We start from the raw sequence: 12628 nt of genomic DNA on the forward strand, positions 1-12628 counted from the left end.
GCAGGTATCTCTATGAACAGAGACAGAAAGAGGACACCAGGTGTCATCTTCCATATCTCTCTCCACCTATCCCTTTGAGATAGGGTCTCCTGAAACTGAAGATCCTGTTTCCTTGTTCAAACTGGAAATCAGGAAGCCCCATAAATCTTTCTGTCACTACCTCCTTTGAAGCTGCAGTTACCAGAATATTCAAGACGTCCAACATGTTACCTGGGTGCTAGGGTCCAAATTCTCCTCCTCATGATTTCATATCAAATGCTCTTAACCTCTGAATCATCTATCCAGCCTCATAAATAACATTTTAAAAGCTAAAAAAATATGAGAGAGACATACAGTAAATAGGTAGGTAGATAGATGGATAGATAGGTAGATGATAAATGGTAGATGTTCTAAACAGATCTTAACTGACTTGTTCAGCCTCCAATAAACACATGTATAGAGGAGGGAGGACGGAGTATCATTCAGCAACTGCCATGTTAAGAAACTATAAAATATATACATGCATCCACACACAGAGTACTACAAATAGATCTTTATAATCTCCAATTGACAGCAAACATAATACTTGTGAAAAAAATCATTTACTATTTTTTTGTCTGTAAACTTGAGACTTAGATCAGAAGTTGGCCTAACCCATTGGCTGTCTTTATAAATAAAGCTTTATTGAAACACATTCAGGCCTATTCCTGGCTCTCTGCTAGAGCTGAACAGTGATAGATTAGCAAAGCCTACAAAGTCTAAAAATGTACTTTCTTTACAGAAAAGTTTTGTAGCCCTGTCTAGAGCACTATTCTGTAAACTTTAATGAGCACACAAGCTACTGGGAAACAGCAAACTAAGAGTGATTTCTGACTCAGTAGCTCCTGGCATGGCCTGAGACTCTGCAATTCTGATACACTTCCACAGGCCACACCTGCAATTGAGCAACGAACACATTCAGAGAGGGGACAGGACTGATGGACAACAACACTCAGTCACCACATTGCAGGACAGATGACTATAGGTGTGGATTCAGCAAAATCTATCTGTCTAAAATTTTCTGTCTATTATCTATCTATCTATCTATCTGTCTGTCTGTCTGTCTGTCTGTCTTCTGTCATCTACCATATATCTCTATCATCTATAAGTTATTTATCTATCATCTATCTATATGTCACCAATCTATCATCCTCTATCTATCTATCTATCTATCTATCTATCTGTCTGTCTGTCTGTCTGTCTGTCTATCTATCTATCTATCCATCCATCTATCAATCTATCATCTCTAAGCTGTCTACCTACCATCCATCCTCCATCCACAAGAATGTCCAGAGACCTCTTTCGGACTATTCTCCAGCTCCCATCTAGAAATTCATACTCAGAAGGGCATTGCTGTGATTGGAATGTTTGTCTCCACCAAAATTCATATTGAATTTTATCATTGTGAAGTGTTTTGGTCTCATAAAGTGTGAATTAAGGTGTTTATCTCAGGAATTTGTCTCCTCTTCTGCCTCCTCCTCTCCCACCTCCCTTTCCTTCTCTTCCTCCCTTCCACCTGTGATGCTGCAGCAAGAAGATGCAGATACCCCAATGTTGAATTTTACAACTTTGAAACTGAAAACAAATCATCTCTTTTCATTGTAAATCATCCAGTGCCAAGTATTTTGTTATAGCATCAAACACGGATTGAGGCAGTTGTGTTTGGGTTCCTGGTATCCCCAAATAACAGAGCAGCAGAGGCCTCTCTATTTCTACTCACAGATAGCAGCATTGAAGGGGAAATGACTACTTTATTTTTTTCTTGTCCCTTCACTAATGTCAGGTTAGGGGTGTTTGGAGCAGAGAGACTAGTACGGCAAGTTATTATAGCTACCTTTGCTCATTGCTGTGGCAAAACACCCGACACAGCAGACACTCAAGCAAGGAAGGGTTTGTTTGGGTTCACAGTTTTGAGGGTATAGTCCATGATACCAAGGAACACATGGAGGAGAGAACAGCACCATCTGGGAGAGAAGGTAAGTGGGGCAACCGGTCATATCGAATCCACAAACAGGAAGCAAAGAGAGATAAATACTGACTCCATTCTGGCTTCCTCCTCTTCTTTTCAGTCTGGGATTCCAGTTCTTCAGATGGTATACCCACATTCAGGATGGTTCATTCCTCTTCGGGTAAATTTCTCTGGAAATACACAGACACACTTAGAAATGTGTCTTCTAAGTGGTTCCAAATCCAGTCAAGTCAGTAATGCAGACTGATATTCACACATTAACATTGTTGTTGTTGTTCAAGATAAAGTTTCTCTGTAGCTTTGGAGCCAGTCCTGAAACTCGATCTGTAAACCAGGCTGGCCTTAAACTCACAGAGATCCACCTACCTCTGCCTCCCGAGTGCTGGGAGGCGCATGTCACCACTACCCAGTCCACATTAACATTTATATTCACAGTAATGTCAGCACTCTTATAAACATGCACTAAATGTTCACCACTTCTGAATAAGTATACATGCTTTGGCAGTTACCCTAATACAATGGTCGTGAGACAACTGGTATACCCCAGACTTGCTGTAAGCTGGAGTTGGGACTGAGTTGAGCCTGAATGCTGAATCATGCCTTGGCAGACTTCAGTGCTAATACCAGTGGGGCAAAGCATGCTGTGTGGGTGAGAGCTAAGTTGTTCCTCACAGGCTTAGCAGTGGGGGTTCCAGAGGGAAAGTGAGTGACTAGGAAACCAAGCTGACATATTCCCATCTTACTCACGAGTGCCAGTTACGTGAAGTGTCAGAGAATCCAGCAGAGCACTTTGGGGAAGGATAAGGGGCATACAAAACGGAGAGGGTGCAGCTGGTGCCAGGGTAAGTCTCTTGTGAGATCCAGCTCAATAATGGTGAGCATCTTCTCCAGGCCAGCATCCATGCTAAACAGAATAAATACCTGGTTGTGGTGGCATGTACCTGTCATCCCTGCTCTGGGGAGCCTGACACAGAAGGGTCATGAATTTCAGGCCAAGGCTGTAAAAATTCCAAGATTAAAAAATAGTGTAAGCAAAGGATTGGATTTCATTTCATCTCTTGGAGATACATACCATTTATTATTAATGAGATGGAGGAAAAGTGACCTGCCTGAGAACACACAGGTTAGAAGCGAGAACAATTTTTGTTTTCACAAAGAGGGGTTCTGCGGCTGGGGACTTGACTCTGTTGGTAAAGTACTTGAAGTTGAATCTCCACACCCATGTAGAAAGATGTTCAGCCACACATATCAGTAATCCCAGAGTTGAAGGAAGAAGAATCCTCAAAGCTCATTGGCCAGCCAGTCTAGCAGCATCGATGAGCTCCTGGTTCAGAGAGAGACCCTGTCTCTAAAAGTAAAGTCAGTGAAGCATCATTTAAGAAGACATTTGACACCTACCTCAGGCTTCCACCTGCCCAGGCCACACAAACACACACACATATGTATAATGAAAGGAACAGGAACCCTACATGCAGTGACATCCTGATAGACACACCAAAGGGCTTTAAGACACTGGAGAATGAACAAACCCCACAGTAGAGCTGGGCTCAAAGGATGACCACTGTGACATTGTGTAACCCTTCCACAGATGCCTCCTTCAACCCTGCAAGCAGCTGGAGAGACCTTGGTGACCTCAACATCAGACTAGTGGACAAGACCTCGGTAGACCTGGGTTTGTAGAGTCCTCCTGATATGAGTGCCATCCTCACCTCTGGGTAGCGATTCTGCTGCAGAAATGGGAACCGAGTCTCATCCAGTTTTCAGATTTGCAGCAGGAGACAGAAATTGTCCCTTAGCCAAAAGCCTCCAGATTTTTGTATCCTGACATCAATGTATCAATGTGGTGTGTGTGTGTGTGTGTGTGTGTGTGTGTGTGTGTCTGAAGTGTGCTGCTTGGAAGTCAGGAAAACTTACAGGAGTCAGATCTCTCTTCCATCATGTGCGTCCATGCAAGTCTCGGGTCAGCAGGCTTGGCGACATGTCCTGAACCAGCTCTGCTTTTATATTTATCTTAAGACATTATGTGGACCACACAGATCACCTCCATGGATGGGGTGTAATCAATCTCAACTTGTATTTTCACCTTTTGAGAGGTTTTCACCCGAGAGGACAGAGGTGATTGGTGGACAGGCTGGAACACAGGCCACTTCATGATCCCGTCTGACAGAGGCAGAAACTGAGGCTCAGAAAAAGGGTGGCGTGATTCAGAGCTGGGAACCCAGGTGGCCCAGGGGCTCCCAGGGGGCTAGAGCTCTGTTTTGTTCTTAAATGTCATTGAGCATTGTGTTCAGTGATGCAGAGGAGTGGAGAGAGAGTCAAGAGGGGGAGGGGCTGGGGTCTGCTCCATGGGCCAGAGCTGCTGGAGCTGCTGAACTTAGAAGAGTCATCCGGTACTGTGGCCATCCTGGCCCTCCTGTCTGCACGGGCCTTTCCACACACCGACATCAGTATCCACTCAGGTGAGCACAGGGGCCAGGGACATGGACAGGTTGGTGGAGGTCACTTCCAGACTTGAGGATCCACTAGTGAGGCCAGCTTGCCTGGGCTGCAGGAATACTGAGGGGGGTGGGGTGCTGGGGGGCTAAGATGGCCCTCCTGATAGCCTAACGAGGGAGCATCCCAAGTCCCTTAAAGTTTAAATCCCAGCCTTGCAGTTTACATGCTGTGTAACCTGGAAAACTGACTCCCTTCTTTCCTCCCTTCCTCCCTCCTTCTCTCCTCCCCTCTCTCCCTCCCTCTCTCCTTCCCTCCCTCCCTCCCTCCCTCCCTCCCTCCCTCTCTCCTCTCCTCTCCTCTCCTCTCCTCTCCTCTCCTCTCCTCTCCTCTCCTCTCCTCTCCTCCCTCCCTTTAAACTTTTGTTATTCAGTCATTTATTTTTGAGACAGAAATCCTCCTGCTTCCTGCTCCAGAATGCCAGAAAGTGGCGATGGGTGGGGGGATGTCGTAAGATGATCGCTTTCGCTTTCTCCCAGCTGTGGAAAAAGAACTTAGCTCAGTACCTGGCACCATGGAAAAAAGGAAAATGGTATTTTTGTTAAAAATCTGATTTCTGGGACCCGCCTCCCCCTCCAGCCGTGGCAATGCCAACCATTCCCAGAGAACTTTCAGATACAGATGCACTGGAAACAGACGTGCAGGACGGATCCAGTTGTCCCTCTCCTGGTTTCCCCGGCAGCCTGACTCCAGCGATATCCATCTCTCTGGACTTTGTGGGATGTCCCCGGGAACTAAGACTCATCAACCTCAGGCGTATGACCTCCCTATATGCCATTCTGGGGATGAGGGACAGCCAGTGAGTTTGAATTCTTCCCTATTGCGAAGGGTAGACTGGAACGTTAACACCAGGGAACTGCTCTCAGGTTGGGGGGCATCTTGCATCTCCTTGTGGCCATGAACCTGAGGCTCTTATCTGAAACCTCCACCAAATCCTTTTCAAGCATTGTTTAAAGTATCCACTAATGCCAGGAGCAGTGGTACATGTCTGTAAACCCAGCATTCGGGAGGCTGAGGTAAGAGGCTAGAGCACCCAAAATCTGAATAGATTACAGATGAAGTGATAGGCTAGCTTGTGGGTCATATGTGTCGTTCTCCTAAATACACATATGTGTGTATATGTGTGCACACCCAAACAGCACATCTGTGAGGCAAGACTCACAAATCCCCTACTATATATCAGCATAGTTCTAAATACTTTTCATTACGGGTCATGTCATCGTTCAGTAACCCTGTGGTGGAGACCAGCCCTTTTCATCCCGGTTTAAATGGACTCTCCAGATGGAGATTGTCATAAGGCCAGTTACTGGGCTGTGGCACTGTGGCACTGTGGGGTGCCACAGTGAAAATGCCAGTAAATAAGTCAGGCGATGGTGGTGCACACCTTTAATCCCAGCACGCAGAAGGCAGAGACAGGTGGATCTCTGTAAGTTCAAGGCCAGCCTGGTCTACAGAGTGAGTGCCAGGCCAGCCAAGGCTGCACAGACCCTGTCTTGAAAACAAACCCACAAACAAAAACCACCAGTAAATAGGTGTCAGTGAATCTTTTGTTAGTCCAAGAGTACCTTAGTTATAGCATGAACAGATTTATACTAAAAATTATTTGTTATTTATCTGAAATTCTGATGTCACTAGCCACTCTTCTGCTTATTTGTTTGGCAATCCCCTGGTAGGGAGGTGGGTAGCCTTGCCTCACCTGGCCTAGCCTGGGGGCTTCGCTTCTACCCAGCCTCTCTAGTACATAGCCAGCTCTGGCTGTCATGGCAGAATCCGTAGACTGGGGCCTGAAACTGCAGAAACTTGTCTCTCAGCCCGTGGCTGGAATAGCTTGTTGTACAACATAGGAAGCTGAGTTTTCTCCTGAGTGCCTGGTAAAAAGCCTGGCTCCACAGTGTGCCTGTAATCACAGAGTCGGGCGGCAGAGCCAGGAAGATGCCCGGGGCTTGCTGGTCAGCCAGCCCAGCTGAACCAGCGAGCTGCAATTCTGTGAAGGACCCGTGTCCAAAGACAAGACGGAGAGGGACAGAGGTAGAAACCCAACTTCAACACCCATATCCACTCTGCACCCACACACGAACATCTCCACTACACACAGACTCGAGTGGACACACGCACATCCGCACACACATGCATACACACACACCCTCATGCACGCGCGTGCACATGCACACCAGAGTTGGGGATGATAACGGAATCACAGTGCACATGAGGTGCTGACTGCATGACGAACATTTGAAAACAAACAGCATTTTTTTCTTTCGACACCCCTGTCATTGTGGTTGCTGGTGTTATGATGATAAAGGCAGGAGAGTTTCATTGCGGCAAACAGGACTCACCAGAGACAGGAACTTCCGAGGCAACACACCTGTCCCCATGTGCCACCCTCTTTTATAGACAAGGCAAACCAGGATCACATGAAACCCAGCAATCTTGGAGACTTCTGACTTAGAAAACCATTCCACTCAACCCTTCCCTATTACAGCGGGGGAACTGACCCACACACACACTGCAGACTGACCAAGGTCTACAGCAGGGAAACTGAGGCCACAGACTGCTGACCAGGATCATCACTGCTCACACAGCACCAATTGCATTCCCCAGACTCCCCACCGAGCAGAATGGGACTCTGGGAAAATAATAGCAACCTAGAGAGACTGTGGCACACAAGCATGAGAGCATGCATTGCTGGGTGACTAGAAAGGACTTAGTAGGGTCTCTTTGGTTCCTTGCAGACCTCGAGAGTGGATGAGCACCCCAAAATCCTCTTGTGTTGGATGGACTTGATTTCCTTCCTCTTCTGGATACCCCCAGCTATTCTGACACCCACCAGTTATTCTCCTACAGCTCCTGCTTGTCAGGATCCCTCTCCTAAGCATGCTGCTCTATGCACAGACCGGCTCAGCATCGGTCCTGGGTTTCCTTGGAGAAATAAAAGTCTTTCAAACATGCCTGGGAGGATTTAGCCAAACTAGACTTTTCCCCAGGCTTTCCTCTGAAATTGCCTTTGGTTTCATTGTTTCTGTGAATTCGAGCAAGTGGAGTACTTAGAGCTAGCACCTAATAGCAATAGCAGAGGGAATTGCTATTAGGATTCTTTAGTCATTGCTTGCTCCTTTCCCCAGCTCCCGAATCCAGAACTTTCCACGTCACATCAGGGCAAAGTTATCTGAAACTCAGCCCCTGCCCTGCAGAGCCTCAAGGAGCAGATTCAGGAATCAGTCCGGCTGCTCAACCTTCTCCTGATCCTCAGAAATAGGCATTGCATCCTCAACTGTGGGAAGGTTCTGGGGCTCAGACTTCTTCTGTTGTGGTAATACTTGAAGTCTATTAGGGTGCTCCCTCTGCCTAGGCATCTTTCCAGAGAAGTAAGGACTCAGCCAGGCCCACCGTGTGTGTGTGTGTGTGTGTGTGTGTGTGTGTGTGTGTGTGTTTTGAATGTTGTTGTGTAGAGACCAGAGACTGACATTTGGTGTCTTCCTCATGCATTTTTCTTTTTGTTTTTGAGTCAGGGTCTCTCCCTGATCCTGGAGCTCACTGATTCAGCTAGGCTAGTTGGCTAATGAGTTTCAGGGATCTGCCTGTCTCTAACTCCCCAACAATGAGACCACAGAGGTACGTCACTGTGCCTGTTTTGTTTTTACTTTTCCGCTGGCGATCTTATGAACTCCAGTCCTCATGCCTACACAGCTGGCACTTTACCCACTGAGCCTCTGCCCAGTCGCACCCATGCCCATTTTGCAGATTCAACTGGCTCGGGAACAGAGTTTCCAATCAGGGTCATCTGGTGCCAGAGTCCGAGCTCCTAAGCAGGAGCACAGAGGCTCAAGCAACTGGATGCCTCCTAGAGTAACCCAATCCTGGAGCATGCCTCAGATGCTCTGCCCATTCTTGCTCCTCCTCTGGAGTCACAGGACACGCTACACATACTTTGGAATACTCCTTAGCACATGACAACTTATACCGTGTGGGAACAGCATGAGCTTACACACTTAGGGACATATAGGAGCTAGTAAATGCTGATGTCTTTAATTAAATCTTGGTTAAACTTGATGTCCAACATACTGTGGTCCCTCAGCCATCTGCAGGGGATTGGTTCCATCATTCCTGTGGGTGCCAAAATTCTCAGATACTGGGTCCCTGCTGTAGAAGGATGCAGAAGTTGCATATAACCAATGCCCATCTCCTGAGTGCTGGGGTGCATTGTGTAGAGAAGGATGACGTGAAAGAAAAGCCGAACCACCCCTAGTTATGTCACTTAGGAATCTTAGACAAGAGAATCTTTTTTTAATTCTAATTTTTTATTGATAAAATGTAGAAATTAAAAATGTTTAAACTGTTGTTCATAAACACTTTGATTTATACAGGAGTTACTTCCCAAAAATGTTACCCATAGCTGGATTGAAAGAGTATTTGGGAAATGTGGCAATGTGGTTTACATAAGTATTCCACATTACAAGTCTACTAGGGATCCAAAGGGATTTGCCTTTGTGGAGTTTGAAACAAAAGAGCAAGCAGCAAAAGCCATTGAGGTATGTCTGTAGAGCCTTTACCGTTGTGAACTGGCAGCCAAAGAATCCGGTTCTCTGCTTGGAGGGTCTAGACAAGAGAATCTTAAATCCAAGGCCAGCCTGAGCTACAGAGTGAGACCCGCATCTCAAAACATCAGAAGCTGGGATCTAGGTAGAGTGTTTGCCTATGCAAATCCCCGGGCATAATTCCCAGCTCCCAGAAGTCTATGTTCAGCACAAGTGCAGTGCTTCCCCAGATGTTTTCTTTCCACTCTTGTTAAACTCATGGACCAGAGGCTGTAGGTATGAAGGTCAGTTATACTTCCTCTGCCAATGAGCCACAGAACCATGAGCTGGAACCATGTCTTCCAGCACCACTAGAGTGCTTAGGAGTTTCTGAGAGTCACAAACCTGATGGCCAGAAGCAGGTGGCAAGCTCTCCAATCCTTGTCTGCAAAGTGGGCACGAATCTAATATCACTCCTTGGCTGGCCTCGGGAATCAAGCACGAAGCTCCCGGTGAATGATCTCTGCCAGGATCAAATCTAAGCAATGGTTTCGGGCCATCGTGTCTCAGAGAGGAAAAGGCAGAGCTCAAGATGAAATTAGCAAGGCTTGTTTTAAGGACTGCCAAGAATTGAGACCAGGCAGGCAATAGATGGGTGGTAAAGGCAGCCAGCCCTCCACCTCGCTGGAGTCTGGAAGACACTTCCCTTTAGCTCCCAGGAGGGTTAGGGGTCCACTGTGGGGATGGGCAGGGAGGCAAAGGTGGCCTCAGGGCCTCCCCACCTCCTCTCCGTGTCCGGTCCCCAGACTGATCTTGGCAGGAGGCCCGGCAGCAAAGCAGTGCATCTGCAGGAGGCAGCCGAGAGCAGAGTGTTGCATCTGTGGGCGGCTGGAGGGGGGGCCAGGGAGCGCACAGCCAGATTGAGTGGGAAGGTGACAATTTATTCTTGCAAAGTGGGAGAGCTGGATTCCACGGATGTGTTTTCATCCCAGAACAAGCTCATCTCCCAAAGGCTTTGACTCCCCCTACACCCCCAGCTGGGAGCCCGTGGCTGCTGCTAATTGAGAAAAAGACCATGCGGTTTGGCTTCTTGGTTTCCTGAGCAACAAGCCTCCTCCTTCTGCCCTGCATCTCCTGTCTGCCTCTCTCCCACTATCCTCCTAGCTCCCTCCAGCCTCACCTTGGATTCCTTCTCAGATTCTTAGCCCTGTCGAACTACTCTCAGTCCCCAACATACTCTATCTTCTGCCCTGGCCACGCCCTCTGCCTGGGCCGCGCCCCCTGTCCTCTCCCTGGGCCATGCCCCCCGGCCGGCATCATGCCCTCTGCCTGGGCCACGCCCTCTACCACACCCTCTGCTCACGCCATGCCCTCTGCCCTCTGCCTGCGCCATGCCTCTTTGCCTGGGCCGGGCCATACCTTCTGCCTGGGCCGTGCCCTCTGCCCTCTCCCTGGGCCATGGCCCTCTGCCTGCGCCATGCCCTCTGCCCGCACCTTGCCCTCTGCCTGCACCATGATCTCTGCCACGCCCTCTGTCTGAGCTACACCTTCTGCCTGAGCCATGCCCTCTGCCTGGAACAGTCTCTGACTCTTAACATCGTCCAGGTCTCTACTGATTGGTCACCTTTTCCAGGAAGCCCCTCAGATCTTCAAGTCTGACTTATGTGCTGTTTAGATGCTCCAGGGACAACCCTTGCCATCACCCATCTGGGCACCTCTTGTGGTACTCTGTCCTAACTACTTGTGAGGTCCTTTCTGTCAGGGACCAGAGAGCCATTAATTCTTTTCCTCAAAGAAGCAAACAAATAGCAAGTTTCCAATTTTGCCTGCAAGATTCACATCCGCAGGTTAAATATTAATGACATCATTATTTCTGTGCTCTCTCTCTTAGAAGGGAAGGAAGAAAGGGAGGGAGAGAGGAAGGGAGGGGGAGAGAGGGAGGGAAGGAGGGAGGGAGGGAGGGAGGAAGGGAGGGAAGGGGGGAGGGAGGGAAGGGGGGAGGGAGGGAAAGAAAGAAAGGAAGGAAGGAAGGAAGGAAGGAAGGAAGGAAGAAAGAAAGAAAGAAAGAAAGAAAGAAAGAAAGAAAGAAAGAAAGAAAGAAAATAAATCTTGGGCTCCATAAGCTACCTCTGAGCAATTCTGCGACCTTGACAAGGTAGCCAATCTTGGTGTGTTCTGAGTTTCTTTGAGTAAATCTTTGAGTAAAATAGCAGTGATTATGGTGCCTACCTGGTAGGATATGAAGATTAAATTAATAATATATTCAAAGCACTTAGCACAGTGCCTGGCACACAGCAAGTGGTTCTGGTTATTGAATTACCACCATTTTCTAAAGGTCGATATACAAATTCAGCGGTGTGCCTGTAAAGATGGACAGGCTAGCAAAGACTGGTTAGGGGTCAAACTGATGAAAACCCTTAACCTCTAAGATTCTTAGCTCTGAGAGGCAAAGGGAGAGAGGAAAACCAACCAGCTAGGAAGGAGCTCATTCTTGTGCCTCCCAACCCTTCCATTAAAGGTTTTTGCTTGCCTGGATAGAAGGAGAGCAAATGGACAGTGACCTGCCACGGTCCCATTTTCCGGTCTATTTCAGCCCAGGCATGCAGAAACTCCTTCTTCCTTAGTGGAGGGGGAACCTCAAAGGGACCAGATTGGGAAGATGCAGAGTAGCTTCTGAAGTATTCTCTACCTTGGGGGGAAAAGGGCTTTGAGACCGAGGGCTTTTACCTCCTCCTCTTCCTGCCCAGTTACCCTTCGTTTAATAAATTCCTCTTTGCCAAGCTCTGTCCAAGGCAAAAAGAAAGGGGAGGAGAGAAGGACAACAGAAATGAAGGAAAGGAGAAGAGAAAGGGAGAGAAAAGAGGAGAGATGGAAAGGAGGGAGGAAAAGAGGGGAAGAAGGAGGAAGGACAGAAGGAAGTTTCTCTTACAGGCTTCATCTTCCTACTTACAGCCCAGCAATTCCCAGGTTTCAAACACGGGTGATTAAGTGTTCCCAAGAGTCTGTATGGCCACCGAAGCTCCAGGCCATGCTATATTGCTCATTCCATGATAGTGCAGAACAATCTGGAAAACCCAGATTGGGCAACTAACCTTCAGTGCTGTTTGAATACATTCCTGCATGCTTGTATTCATTCAAACCCTGAACTAAAGAGATGATGCAGAAGTTAAGTTTAGGGCTCTTTCAGAGGACCCGAGTTCAGTTCCCATCTCAGCACACACATCAGGTGGCTCACATCTGCCCGTGACTCCAGCTCTAGGCGATCCAATGCCTTTTTCTGGCTTCCATGGACACTACATTTATATTCATGTAAACACCCCCATAATTAAAAAAGAAATAAAATGCTTGACTCTTAGTCTCACAATACCCTCTGTGTGCCAAGATTCTGGGAGAAGACAAGTGGTCACAGTAACTATTGACCAATCAGGGAGGACACTGGACAAAAATCCTGGGTGCCGATGGGAGCCGGAGGGCATAAGCACTTACCAGAGATTTCCTCCTGGTGGGGCCTGTGCTGGCTGGTCTTATGTCAACTAGACACAAGCTAGAGTATCTGAAAGGAGGGAACCTCAACTGAGAAAATGCCTTCATAAGATCTGGCTGTAAGGCATTTTCTTAATTAGTATTGATGGGG

This window comes from Myodes glareolus, chromosome 7 (assembly GCF_982192425.1).
Source record: "Myodes glareolus chromosome 7, mMyoGla1.1, whole genome shotgun sequence".
NCBI classification, from domain to species: Eukaryota; Metazoa; Chordata; class Mammalia; order Rodentia; family Cricetidae; genus Myodes; species Myodes glareolus.